Source organism: Athene cunicularia (genome assembly GCF_003259725.1).
Source record: "Athene cunicularia isolate RWA chromosome 15 unlocalized genomic scaffold, athCun1 chr15_part1, whole genome shotgun sequence".
Lineage (NCBI taxonomy): Eukaryota > Metazoa > Chordata > Aves > Strigiformes > Strigidae > Athene > Athene cunicularia.
This window is the reverse complement of record NW_020799121.1, coordinates 5,342,987-5,355,506: the sequence shown is the minus strand read 5'-3', so window position 1 is coordinate 5,355,506 and position 12,520 is coordinate 5,342,987. Positions and strand designations below refer to the sequence as shown.

At 40.1% G+C, this 12,520-nt stretch overlaps 1 long non-coding RNA gene across 1 annotated transcript in view; it reads left to right on the top strand.

Moving 5' to 3' along the window:
* The window catches only part of LOC113486104, a 12,397-nt gene extending 422 nt beyond the window's left edge, over positions 1-11,975 (top strand). The window contains exons 2-3 of the long non-coding RNA XR_003399540.1: positions 10,471-10,481; positions 11,961-11,975. This is a non-coding gene — a long non-coding RNA (uncharacterized LOC113486104). The remainder of the gene's footprint in view (positions 1-10,470; positions 10,482-11,960) is intronic.
* The last annotated feature ends 545 nt before the right edge of the window (positions 11,976-12,520 follow it).

Sequence of the window (12,520 nt, the reverse complement as noted above, 5' to 3'; positions counted from 1 at the left end):
GCAGGAAGAGGAGCGGGAACGCCGTTAACGCTCCCCACAGCACGGCGGCGCCGGCCGCCTCCCCGCGCGCTGGGTGCCGGCGCAGCCGTTCTGCGTCACCACGCTCCCCGGCGCGCCGCGGTGACGACACCCCCTGCGGCCACCGCGCCTCGCGGAGCGGCGCGTGCCGCTGTTGCCATGGTGACGGGCTCGGGGCGGTTCCCTCCCAACATGGCGGGCCGAGGCGCGTCGGCCCCTTCCCGAGAATCCATGTGGGGGGCTCCGGGAGCTTCGTTGGCGGACGTATCTGGAGAGCTGTTAAAAATTAACGGTGTCGCAAAACAAAGGGAACCGCGCTCAGACAAGCCCACAGCAGCTCGGGCTTTGGCGGTGGTGAAGCCGAAGCCATCATTTGCTCAGATTGTCACCGAAATCCGGGATAAAAATAACTTATCGACACCAATTTGATGCAGATCAGCAGACACTTCTTTATTGATGGCCGGACGTGCAGGGGAGTGCTCTCACCAACAACACGTGCCGAGCACTAGAATCATACACTTTATATAGAACTTACTCATACATATTCATCAAGTCTTCATACATAAACACACAACTTCCAAGAATCATTAACATATTCTCCTCCTATTTCCGAATCTGCACAGTAAAGGTTAGAAATGTCTAGAAATGGGTCTGGGGTGTAATGTGAGTAGGTGGTCCATGAGTCGGTGGTCGCGCTCTCCCCATGCTGGAATTACCTTTTGCTTAAGGACACGGTTTTCTTGGCAGGTAACTGCAAGCTGTTACGGTCACTGCCCTCAGTTCCCATTAATCCTGGACCTTGACAACTACTTACATTTTTCTAGTCCTATGTATGTATTATAAATCAGTTTACAAATCACCTCGTGTTTTGTTACCTAGGTTCTAACCGTTCCCATTAAACAATTATGACCAATCCCTTCAGCCTTGGTACGGGGCTGTACAGGGAATTTTAGAGTAGCAGTCGGTTGCTAGATTCAAAATACAATAAATGATTTTCACCAAAATATCTCTTAATTCTATACTTATATTAAATTCAAACACAATTTCAGTTGTTAATAGAATCAGTAACAAGATAACTGATGTTAGGAGAGAGCATCTTGTGGGCAAAGTAAAAGCAGTGTGGACAAAAGCAAACCTCATTGATGATACGTATTTCCTGACTCTTCAAAAGGGCTGTTTTCATCCAAACTATGGATGAAATAAAAACGGTGTATTAGGAGAACATCACAATACTCTGGAGGAAAAGTAGATTTTTTTTAAACTAAAAGTTTATTAAATGGCTAGAAAACTACATCAGAAAATGAGGCAGCTGTGACATGAGGCTCTTAGAAATGAGACCTGCATACATCAGTTGAGCTATAGGAAACATTTCAGGTTAAGAGAATTCATAAGAGAAGCTGAAGTCGCCAGGAGAAACAGATGGTTATAGAGGTAAGTATAATCAGTTTGCAGTGTATAAGGAAAGTCACAGAAATCCTTGTGATAGTAATATCACACTGGTATATACACAGAATTAAAACACTAATAATGTAGAAGAGTGTTTGAGACGTGCTTACGATTCATATTTAGAAGGAAACAAGGTGATATGTTTAATTGCAAAGCCCCAGTAATTTCTGTGCAGAAAAACTATCTGCTGCTTATTTTTTAAAAACTGGGGATTTTGAGGAAATTCCATAAAACCAGAGGAATGCTTATGTTGTGCCAGTACTCAGGGAATTCTAGTCAGAGGTCTAGAAAAGAATTATTAATTTTATAAAATACCAAAGCCTGCTATATAGTAAACATGACTACAGAAAATAATCCTGTTCAGACAAGTTTGGTTTTGTTTGTGACGAGATTTACAGGTTTTGTCAGAAAAGATCAGTCTGGGTAAAATGTAGATTTTCTTGATTGTTTTGATTTTTTGGGGGGCCGAGGAGATGCAAGAATAGTTGAGTGAAATGGTCTAGTTATATTTGTGTAGGAGGTAAAACAAAATGATGTGGCCTCATACTCCAGTGCTGTCATTAATACTGAAACAAAGTGTGAGAAGCTGTTAGAGAGAACAACAGAGGAATTCCTTTTGTGACATCAGCTCTGACCCTACGAGGTGACTTTATTCAGCCAGTTTAATAGGATTATTTATGAGTGTAAAATTATTCAATATTTACATACATGTTTACAGGATCAGAATTAAAAATAGTACATTATTTCTTGGTATTGACATGTGCTTCTACTCCAATCTGCTTTTCCCAAACTGAATCTCAAAACTGCTTTTTGATCTTGGTGGTGAGTAGGAGGAGGGAAGGCAGGAACTCCAGTGGCAGGAGAGTAATCCAGTTCTGTCTGCTGAAAAGACAAATTAACAGCTTTTCAGACACCTCCATTTGAAATTCTGCCAGGCGATTAATTTACTTATTCCTTTCCTTTTTTATATTGTGTATAATTTTTTTAAAAAAACAGAAGTCCATCATTTTGAATGCAGCAAGCTGCTAACAGCTGACAAGGAGAGTTCTTCGACACGTACAAAAGTGTGATCGAATAGAACGGTATGAACTGTATTTGCTGTGGTGCGTTCTGGGCGGGATGCTGGCCATGTTTTAAGTGCATTTGCAGATGGAGACTCTGGCTATGAGTGAACACTTTTCCTTGAAGGGTCGGTCCCTCCTCCAGGTGGGGATAAAGAGCTATTTTAGCTCCAGAAGACTCTATTAGGACTTAATGGCAAAGCTTCTGCGGTGTGTTTATTGCTATAAAAGTTATGCGTATGATTGCCAGAAGTTAAGGGAACAGTAGATCTGATGTATTTTCAGTAGGTGATAGAACTGGAGAAATAAACCAACCATAAATAAATGATTGGGTGAATAAGTGGAAACAGAACAATGGAGGTGTTTGGTAGGGATGGCTCAGTAACACTTGTGCAAGTTAATAAAATAGCTGCATGGAAGAAATGTATCAAATTATTTTAAGAACTATGGGAACTGCTGAGGAGAATTGTGGAATGACAGTCGATATATATTTATAGGTCTGTTCTGGAGCCTACTGAAATCAATGGTATAGCTCCATTATCACTCTTACATATAGCATTTTCAAATGTATATATCAGGATTGTATATGTATTTTTTCCCATTCTGCAGATTAAGAGACAGAGGCCAAGAAGAGTTGCGTCACCTGCTGACATGCCACTTACCTAGGTTTCCTTTTTTCCTTTCTTCCAACCTATAGCTCTCTTGAAGGCATGGCAACAAGAAGGGCTTTTCTGTTTTGTTGATATGTTTTTCCTGAGAGGAATATTCCTGAGCTAGTTGGAAGCTGAGCTGTTTTCTAAAATTATGAATTCCATTCAGTAATCTGCTTTGGAGCTTGCTCTATGTTTTTATCATTCATTGTGTGAGAGGCTTCTGTTAGGCAAAGAAGTACAGAGCTGAAGGGACTAACTTCAGCCATGCTAACATTCTAGGTAGCTTCAAAAGTAAACCAGCGTTTTGTTACCTTGCTGTAATCACTACAGCATTACAGTTTCAGTTAAACTCGACAGAGGTAATTAAGTTCATATAATTGACATAAAAAATGAATGACTCAGCAGAGCACAAGAAATTTGTGCTTACTTGAGTGGGCTAATACAACACTACCAGAAAATCCATTAGGAAAAGAGACTCTAAATCCTCTGATGGCAGCTTGCACCATTACTGATAATCAGGTTAAACATTTGGGATATGTAAGAAAACAGACTTGTGTGGTTCTGGTGCTCGCAATACTGTCTCTGGAGCTCATACAACCTTCTTTTCTGAAAGCAGTACTAAAAACCTTCAAATTAAATCATATGGTGCCTCCACTGCATTTTACAGACTTCAGTGGGAAGTTTGGGTACAAGAGTACTACATCAACACTTTAGTAAGTGGCTTACCTACTTCAAAGTGAAGCAGTGTTTGTAGTGAAAGATGCAATTTTTTTATAGCCAATGATATCAGAGGGACAAACAGACAAACTTTTGGGCGCTCTAGCTTCTCCTGCAGTCTGATTCAGATGCAGCAATCCACAAGTCCAAGATGGAAACAGGTTACTGTAATTTTAACCTATTTTAATCAATGAATCTGAGAGAAAAAGATAAATTAGAAATAATCTAATTTAAAGAAACAGCATAGGTTTCTGATAAATTAGTCAGACCGTATTGCTTGTGCAGGATTAATTTATCTTCCTGTAAGAATAGGTTAGAGTGTCATAATAGTGAAGAACCGTCAAATGTGCTCTTTTGGCTGGAGAATTGTTTGGGTGCTCATATGTCAGGGGTGGATGAAATGATTAGAAAACATACAGTCTGTTCAGCTGTGATAGGAGCAAAACCAGACTACCAGTTAATAGAATTCAGCTGGAACAGACCCTGGTGTCATATAGGTGAGGAGAAAAGGGGAATTTTCTGAATTGTGATAATGTATTTGGTCCAACTGAAGCAACTTCTCTTTCCAAAGCTGGTCAGCTCATGCAGACATTATGCTGTCCCTAACATGCAAAGACCTGCTAAGGCTGTAAGTCAAGGTTTCATATGGATAAAGATGAGATTTCCTTTGTAGTCCGTGAAAACATTAACCCATTCATTGTATGTAAGAGCTTCTCTTCTGAATGAAGCCTCAGCAGGCTCGCAGGATGTGTTTAGCCATTGCAGGGCAATGTATCTGCATGTCTGCCTACCTTTAGTGTATAGATCTTTGAGCAGTCTATTGTATGTTTATTTAGCCAGGACAAAAATTTTAAATATTTATCTTCCCTCTCAGGGTAAATAAATATATATATAGTAGCAGGATCTTACAGAAAACTATAGATTCTCAAAAGATAGGTCTTTCTATGGATTCCTCTTAGGATTATAAAAATTCATCCTTAAGAAATACAAGGCTATTGTGCTTGTGCACTACTGACGCCAGGACACTCTCAGGCAGAAATGGAAGGCTTCATAGAAACGTTGCTCTAGCTTATCTCTTACGTTGCAGTTCTTTTATTAGATCGGAGAGAATTTTCTTTGTCTTTTAATGTAAAAATTTGCAGTAAGTCTTGGTTCGAAAAAAGATCCAGAAACAGGGGACAGTGGTGCATTGGAATGTGTACCTGCTGAATGTGTAATCTCAAGGGCTTGGTGGAAAGCAACAGGACTGCAGGGAAAACTGTTCTTAGAAGTCTTGCATCATATACAAGAGGGAGAGAAAAAAGCACAGGTTTTTTACATATCAGTTAACTTCTATTAGGGTATATGCATTCATTTCTCCTGATGATTACTGCAAATTTGTTACATTTTTGCCTAGCTTCTGCAAACAGAGATTGCTTAAGACATTGCATGACAACGTGGTAACAGTAGTTCAGCTTGACTCCCACAGTCTTAAGAGTACCTTAAATCAGGGGTTCTCAGCCTGTGGTCTGCGGATCCCTGGGGCACTGCGATATTGTCACAGGGGGTCCACGAAGGCTGAAAGCAGGGGTGGGGAACATCCAGCCCAGAAACATTTGGTCTGGCCTGTGGCAAGCACTGCACCTCCTTTGCCCACACCCCCCTCCCCTCAATGCTCCTCTCCCCTGCCCCCCATGCCTGCCCTGACACACCAGTATATTCAGTGCTACTATGCTTGGTGGGACCCACTTTAACTAGGCGGTTTTTCTCTTAAAAACATTTTCTTAACCCAGCAGCCCTCTTTAGAGCCACAACAGGGCTGAAGTCTGTTCCTCCAAGTGGTGGCCCTGGACCCATAAACAAAAATATATGGTGACTGAACACAGACAAACAAGAGGGGAGGTGAGAAGAATTGTAAAAACTTTTAATCAAATTTTAATGAAGAAATTGGCATCAAATTTGGAATTAACATGTTGAAATACTATAAAACGAGCCATTTGAGCAAGAAGAGTGTTGATGCTATTATTTTAAATTCATAGGCAGTCATTGCAATAAAGATATTATAATAGGAGCATGTGCATTAACTGAACATGAATTCTCTCCAAATTTGAAGACCCTTCATGAGAAAATTGAAATAAATATTTGATGCAGTCTAGTGCTTTAAATCTTGAATTAAGTCTTGGTGGTCTGTGGCCACAAAAGGTATTTAAAGGGGGTCTCTGGTGAAAAAAAGGGTTGGGAACCCTTGCCTAAAGAACAGCCTGATTTAATAAGAGGTGTATTTTGTACCTTTTTATGTGTACTTTGAGTTTTGCAACTTTTGAAGATGATCTTCTCCACATGAAGTTGTAGAAATTTGTTTTTAATTAAAACTGGATTTCTTGCATAATCACATGAATCTAGAAGCCTGAGGCATAAGTAATCTCAAAATTTCAAGGCTTGCAATAAAATATGAGTACTGGTAGCAGTGTATAAACATAATGCATTATTCAGGGAGCTAAAGCAACCCTTGTATCAAGAGTCTGAGGAAGTTTGAATACACTACTACTGAAACTACTTTCTGAGTTTTGCTTTAATAATATAGGGGTTGAGGTCTGGGATTTGGACTTCAAGAAGTAAAGCAACATTTAATGTACCACTTTCCATTCTAGCTGCTGGTGATCCATATTCTGATTTTCAGTTTAGCAAGCTTAGCCTGGGGGGGAAACCACTACGTTCTATTTGTGCAAAGCTTTTTCCTGTTGATTTTGAAGGAAAGGGTGCTTCAAGCTGATAACTATGGTTTCAATTTGTTTCTAAATATTTCCCCATATTTCTAAAGTGAGATCTTGATGCAGTAAGATAAGTATGAATTAGCTCAGCATTTACTAATACTTGAAGCGTGCAGTTAGAGCTCCGTTTGCTATTTATACTTTGCCAAATTGACATTCCTATTTCTCAGTTCACCAGGTTTCTGCAAAGTGCCATTGACCACAGTGTCACCTTTTCTTATTTGAGTTGCAGTTCTATACTCAGGGCTGGACGTGGGCGCTGAAGAAGGGGGATTGCCTTTATATGGATATTGTGCATACTGCACCATATAGCCCTACAGGGAGGAGTGGGCTCCCTATGAAATGCTCCTCTAACTGTGGACTTCGTTACAGAGCCCCAGATCCACCTCTACATTCTGTGCATTTCCAGATGTAGAGTCTGGGCCTTATAGAGAGAATCTGATATATGTCAGGTAAACATTGTTCTCAGAACAAATGCCTTATTGTGTTCCCATACATTTCCTAGTGTCTTCCTAATGGCATATTTAACAGCGTGGTGGAGAAGCATCTGTCCCTCCACAGCAGAGACAGTGATATTCCTTGCTGGTTTGTGCTGGCTACGTACAAATGTGATTGCTCATTCTGTGTGCCTGAAAGGCAGCTTCTCCATCTACAGGATTTGTGTAGGTGAGTTTTCCCAAGGATTCCATATAGCTGTCACCACAGCAAGATGGTTTTGGATAGTTTAGTATCCATGTCCTTTAGTAACCCCAGTACTCAAAAAATCCCTAAACAAGTAAATGCAGCTCTAAGCTGCTTAATAAAATGAAATATAATAAAGAATAGACTTAAGAAGGGAGGCAGTTCAGAGCCATAATATGGATGCACTAAGCTGTAGCTGATTGGTTTTGTGACTGATAACAGTATTTCATGTTATTTTTATCCTTCCAGTTAAAACCAGATACTGCTGTTCTTAAAGAGCAGTGAACCTATTTAATGATACCTTTAATAATCTCCTCTTTCCTTTTGAAAGTGTTTTTGGGGAAACAGAATGTCTCTCCCACTAATGGCTGTCTGCCAACTGGCTTTCATCTTTATCCTTTCTGATTCTGCAGTCATTTACCCATGTGAAGCATTTGCTCTTAGATCATGCAGTTTTTAGCTCTTGGCAGTCAAGATGAGAGAAATCAGTGTAAATTGCTGGGGTGAGTGACCAGAAGGTGACAGTCAATAACCTTGGATATTGGGTGCTTCAGCCTGAGAGCAAGATGAAGTATGCGTGAATTGAAAACTGCACAGAGCTCATGAAGGAGGATCCAATACAGAACCTCAGAAAAGAAGATTAAAAAGACCAACTAAAGAAGATCCTCTGAGGTAGAAATGAATTATTTCTTGAGACTCATGTAAGAAACTTCTGTCTGGGTCTGCAGAAACCAGCAGAAGAACCTGGGTTGACCTCAATACTGGGAGATCATTGTCTTCAAAGCTATTTGCCTGTGGACATTTTAAGATAAAGACTAAGGAAGCTATGCATTCTCTGACAGAAGTTTCTTTAAGTGAAAGCATCTGCTATTGAGCAGCTTAAGGAAGGAGAGCCTTGAAATGGCTCCTGGAATTCATTTGCTTACACAGTCGTGTAGATCAACACCACTGTGATTTGGGACTAGGCTCCCAGATACATGAAGGAAAGACACTTTATTTTGACTCTACCAGATCCAAGTGCTCCAAGTCAGGTGAGCATTCATGAGGTCTTTCCAAGAAGGTGTTGATTCTAGATTTTTAAAATATTCTCGTGCAGCATCCCTGAGAGAAACGTTATATATTGCACATCTTGGAATAAAATCACAGAAGTTGGCATTACTGCTGGTCAGCTGAAAGGACACATGGAAAGCATGATTCTCTGCATCCTGAGACATCTTTCTACTAGAAGAATATAGATTCAGTTACTATAGACTTCCAGTGAAATATTTGGTGTATATTTGTATTTGACCTAGAAATTAAAATCTGTCATAGATAATTGCTTCATGTAAGTTTGTATATTGCCTTTGAGCTTGGATTCTAATCCCTTTGATTTTATGAGGTGGATGCTATTGATTTGACTTGGTCTCCCCTCAGGTGATCCTCTAGAAAATTCAGCAGTGCATTTCAGAACTTCATCTGGTGTTGATTCACCTTTCAAAGCTTTACACAGACATACTCCCCACTCTCTTCTCTTTATTTGACCTATCTGTGTGGGACACCACAGGGTTGCATGTAGCTGTTTACAGAAAATGGCCTAGACATTTGTATTCAGTTAAATACACTTTGAAAGATAGTTTGGACTGATTTGATCTTTAATTTATTTGCAGAAGCTGACACTTTCTTGTTCCCTGAAAATGGAAGATGGATGTGTTTCTTTTCAATACAAGAGAAATTCCATTTTGAGGCTGCTTTTCTAGTGGTGCTTTTTGAATGCACCAGATTTCCCATTATTCATTATTTGCTGCTTTAATTTTTTATTTTTATTTTTTCTTGTTTCAAATGCCCAAGTCTGTAAGAAATATTGTCACAATAAAATTTCGCAGTCATATGAGACTGGTACTTGCATAACGTTAGAACGGAATTAAGAGTTTCTGCTTTGGATGCAGAGCCAAGCATTCAAGAACATTTGGAATGTTGAGATGAAAAAAACTGTCTTGGAACAGGCTGTTCTTATCCTGAACCAGATTTCTTGGTGTATTTCCAGAAGTACTGAACATAACTGTGAAATAGGACCCAGAAGAAAAATTTGGGACCCAGTAGGACATGACCTCTTCTTCTATTGCTTTGCTCCTGGTGGTGGTAGAGCCAGCCTGAAGCAAACTGCCTGCCAGGGGCACCAGGTTCATGCCTGCCATGTCTGAAAGCAAGACACAGAGCTAGCTGGAGCAGATAAATTACCATCCAACAATTCACCTTATGCATGTGAAGTTCTCAATTGCCAGATTTCCCAGGCTGAAGTTTGTTTTGTACCATGGGACCAATTCAAAATAAACCCTGCAGTTCTTCATTCAGTGTCAACCTGTACTAAATGCAGGGAGGTCAGTGGGATCATATCATATGCAGTATGGTATCTGAGGGCTTACAGGAATATTATGAAAATGGAACATCATGTTGTTCTGTTATCCAAAACACTAAAACTTTATAATGTTGAATCAGAATATAAAATATTGAATAGTGAATGTCACAAAAGGTGCCTTCAAGCTTGGAGAATAAGTAAAATGATTGCCTGAGGGGAAACATAAATTTTTATTCCCACTTTGATGGGAAACGAATGTGATTTGTGGGATTACTGTTGGTTAAACTAAAATATACTTTATTGCATAAGATGGATTCAGATGAATGTCATGTGCAGTGTTATTTCTGTTGTGCAGTATAAATATATGTCTGTTAGCTATCAACAACTCCTGTTCTAAGAAGCTCAGAGACAGAGTGAGAGTAGGAATTGTGTCTGGACTGGGCTATCATTCAAGTATAGGATCCTTCATATTCAGAAGTTTAGGAATTGTTGAACAAGCCATAATGGAGAAAAAGATGTTGGCAACCTTAGGTATCTAAGGTGATATTAGCTTGAAGTTATTGAAATGCTGTTCCCCAAAGCTATGAGAGGACTTGTAGACCAACAGTCAGCTCAGTTTCATCCTGCTAATATTTATGCTCTCTGGTTTGCATGGAAAAGCAGCTGAACCAAATCTGCTTCCCCTGACTGCCTGACACTTTGCATCTTATCTGAACATCTCCAAGGGTATGTCAGCTTTCTGTGAACAAGGGATTCACAGAGTGTTTAAGCATGTGCCTAAATCAAGTATGTAAGGAATCTCACAGAAGGCAGTAAGCATGTTTAAATGCTTTGCTGGATTGCCACTAATCATGTAGCTTTTCAGAGCCTGAGTTTCCCCTTTCTGTAATGAAGGCTTTCCTACTTCACAGGAGTGTAGTGAGGAGAAATACTAAACACTAGAAGATTGCTCTTGCACTCAGGTGACTGTACATCATAAACACCTTCAAAAGAGCTCTTCTAGACTTCTGTTTTTCTAAATAGACAATCTCCATCAGCCTCTAAATCTTATTTACATAAATTCTTCTGCAAGTGGTGAAACAGCAAGCCATACAGTATACTTTGAGGAATCAAAATTAAGGTCAGTTAATAAATGATCCCAAAATCAGTGCTACATATGATTTTGCTCATTTTCTTAGATAAAAGGACATGCTTGATGCATGAAACCTTCGCTTTGTTTTAGTTTTGTAAATAATCATAAAGGGAAGAGTAAAAAGTTCACCTATATAGAAAACAAGACTTCTGTGTAGGTAAAGACAAAAGTTTGTTTGATTGTCTGACTTTAAAAGTGGATTTGAATTTTATCCCCTGACTGTCTCTGAAACTGTGGTATGTGTTTCTAAGACCTCTGCAGAGAGGACACAGTGCCTTTTTGATATGTATACTGCATTTTAATCTTTGAACTCTTAGTTGTGTTAGCTTTTTGACTGTGGAAAGAGAGCTGTGTGTTTTCTTACAGGTGGAGTGAGGAAGAAGGTTTCCTCCTTGGGTTTATTCTTAATTCTGCCACTGACTTGCTCTATAGCCATAAATTAATCACTCATATCTTTCTGTGGATAAGTCATTTCTATCTCTGTCAGCCTCTGCTTTGCTAAGGATAGCAAGGTTTACATGACTGTCCTGTATACACTGGGGCAAACGGGGATTCTGCTACTGGGTTGTTGCACTCTGCTCCCCTCACCTTGAGAAAGTCACCTGAGCACCAGACACTGCTGTAGCTTCCTATATATTTGAAGAACAGAGGACAGCATTTATTGTGCTTGGGTATGAGATACTTTGTTTAGTGCTGTTGTTCATGAGACAGAGGTAAGAGAAACAGGCTGATTTAAGAGGCAAGCAGGGACACAGAGGTGAGAAAGCCTGATAGCGTGATATAGTCCTGGTACTTAGATAGGTTTTGGGGCTAGAAGAACATTAGGACTGAGATCAAGAAAACTGTTAGCTGCTGTTTGATGGATGCAGTGTCCAGGATAACTTGCTTTGCGCCATTCTTTTGTGACTGTAAATTTGGTCTCAAAAGAACCCTCTAAGACTTAGTTTGAAGTTTCAGAAGGCAGGCATTCTTTATTGCAGCACTGGATACAGGGCGGATCATTCCACCTAATGTGCATGCTGAAAGACAAGAGCAAACTTACTGTATACAATAGAAGAAATGAATATTCATGTAATTTCCAAGAAGTACACACCCATTTCCAGAGAATCTAATGCATATATTAAGACATTGTGCAAGTATACTAAGATTTAGGGAAGAGTCCCTGAGGGGCTTCTGCAGGTGTCTACCAGTTTATCTGCCCTGTCTGGGATGTCTCCATCACAGTTGCAAAAATTATGTTCTTGGGTGTGTTCTTGTCTGAGGCCCCTTACAGCAGACAGCACCAGCTGCTTGCAGGCATCAGCTAGCAGGCATCACTTCATACACAAAAAGGCGTGACCAGACCAACCCACAGGTTTCTGAGTGTTGCTCAGCTGCAGAGGTTAAAAAATCAACACCATCAATGCCAGAAGAGCTATGGCTGGACCTAGAGCAGTATCAGTCAGTCTTCTCCAGACCTACCAGTTGTTCTGTGCAGCACAGGGTCGGGATGATGGGATGTCAACAATGCTATTGAAGCAATGATTAAGGAACAGCCTGGGGAAGATCCCTTAGCCCACCTCCTGTAGGTGTCCTCATCTCCCAATTTATTAACTAAATTGAATATTAGTTTCTAAATGCACTGAGGCACTGATGGATCATGCACAGATGTTTCTCATAATACAGTCCACTTGAGTACTTACCACGGCATTACTAGAGAACAGCAGTAGCTCTGCCATTGGGGACTG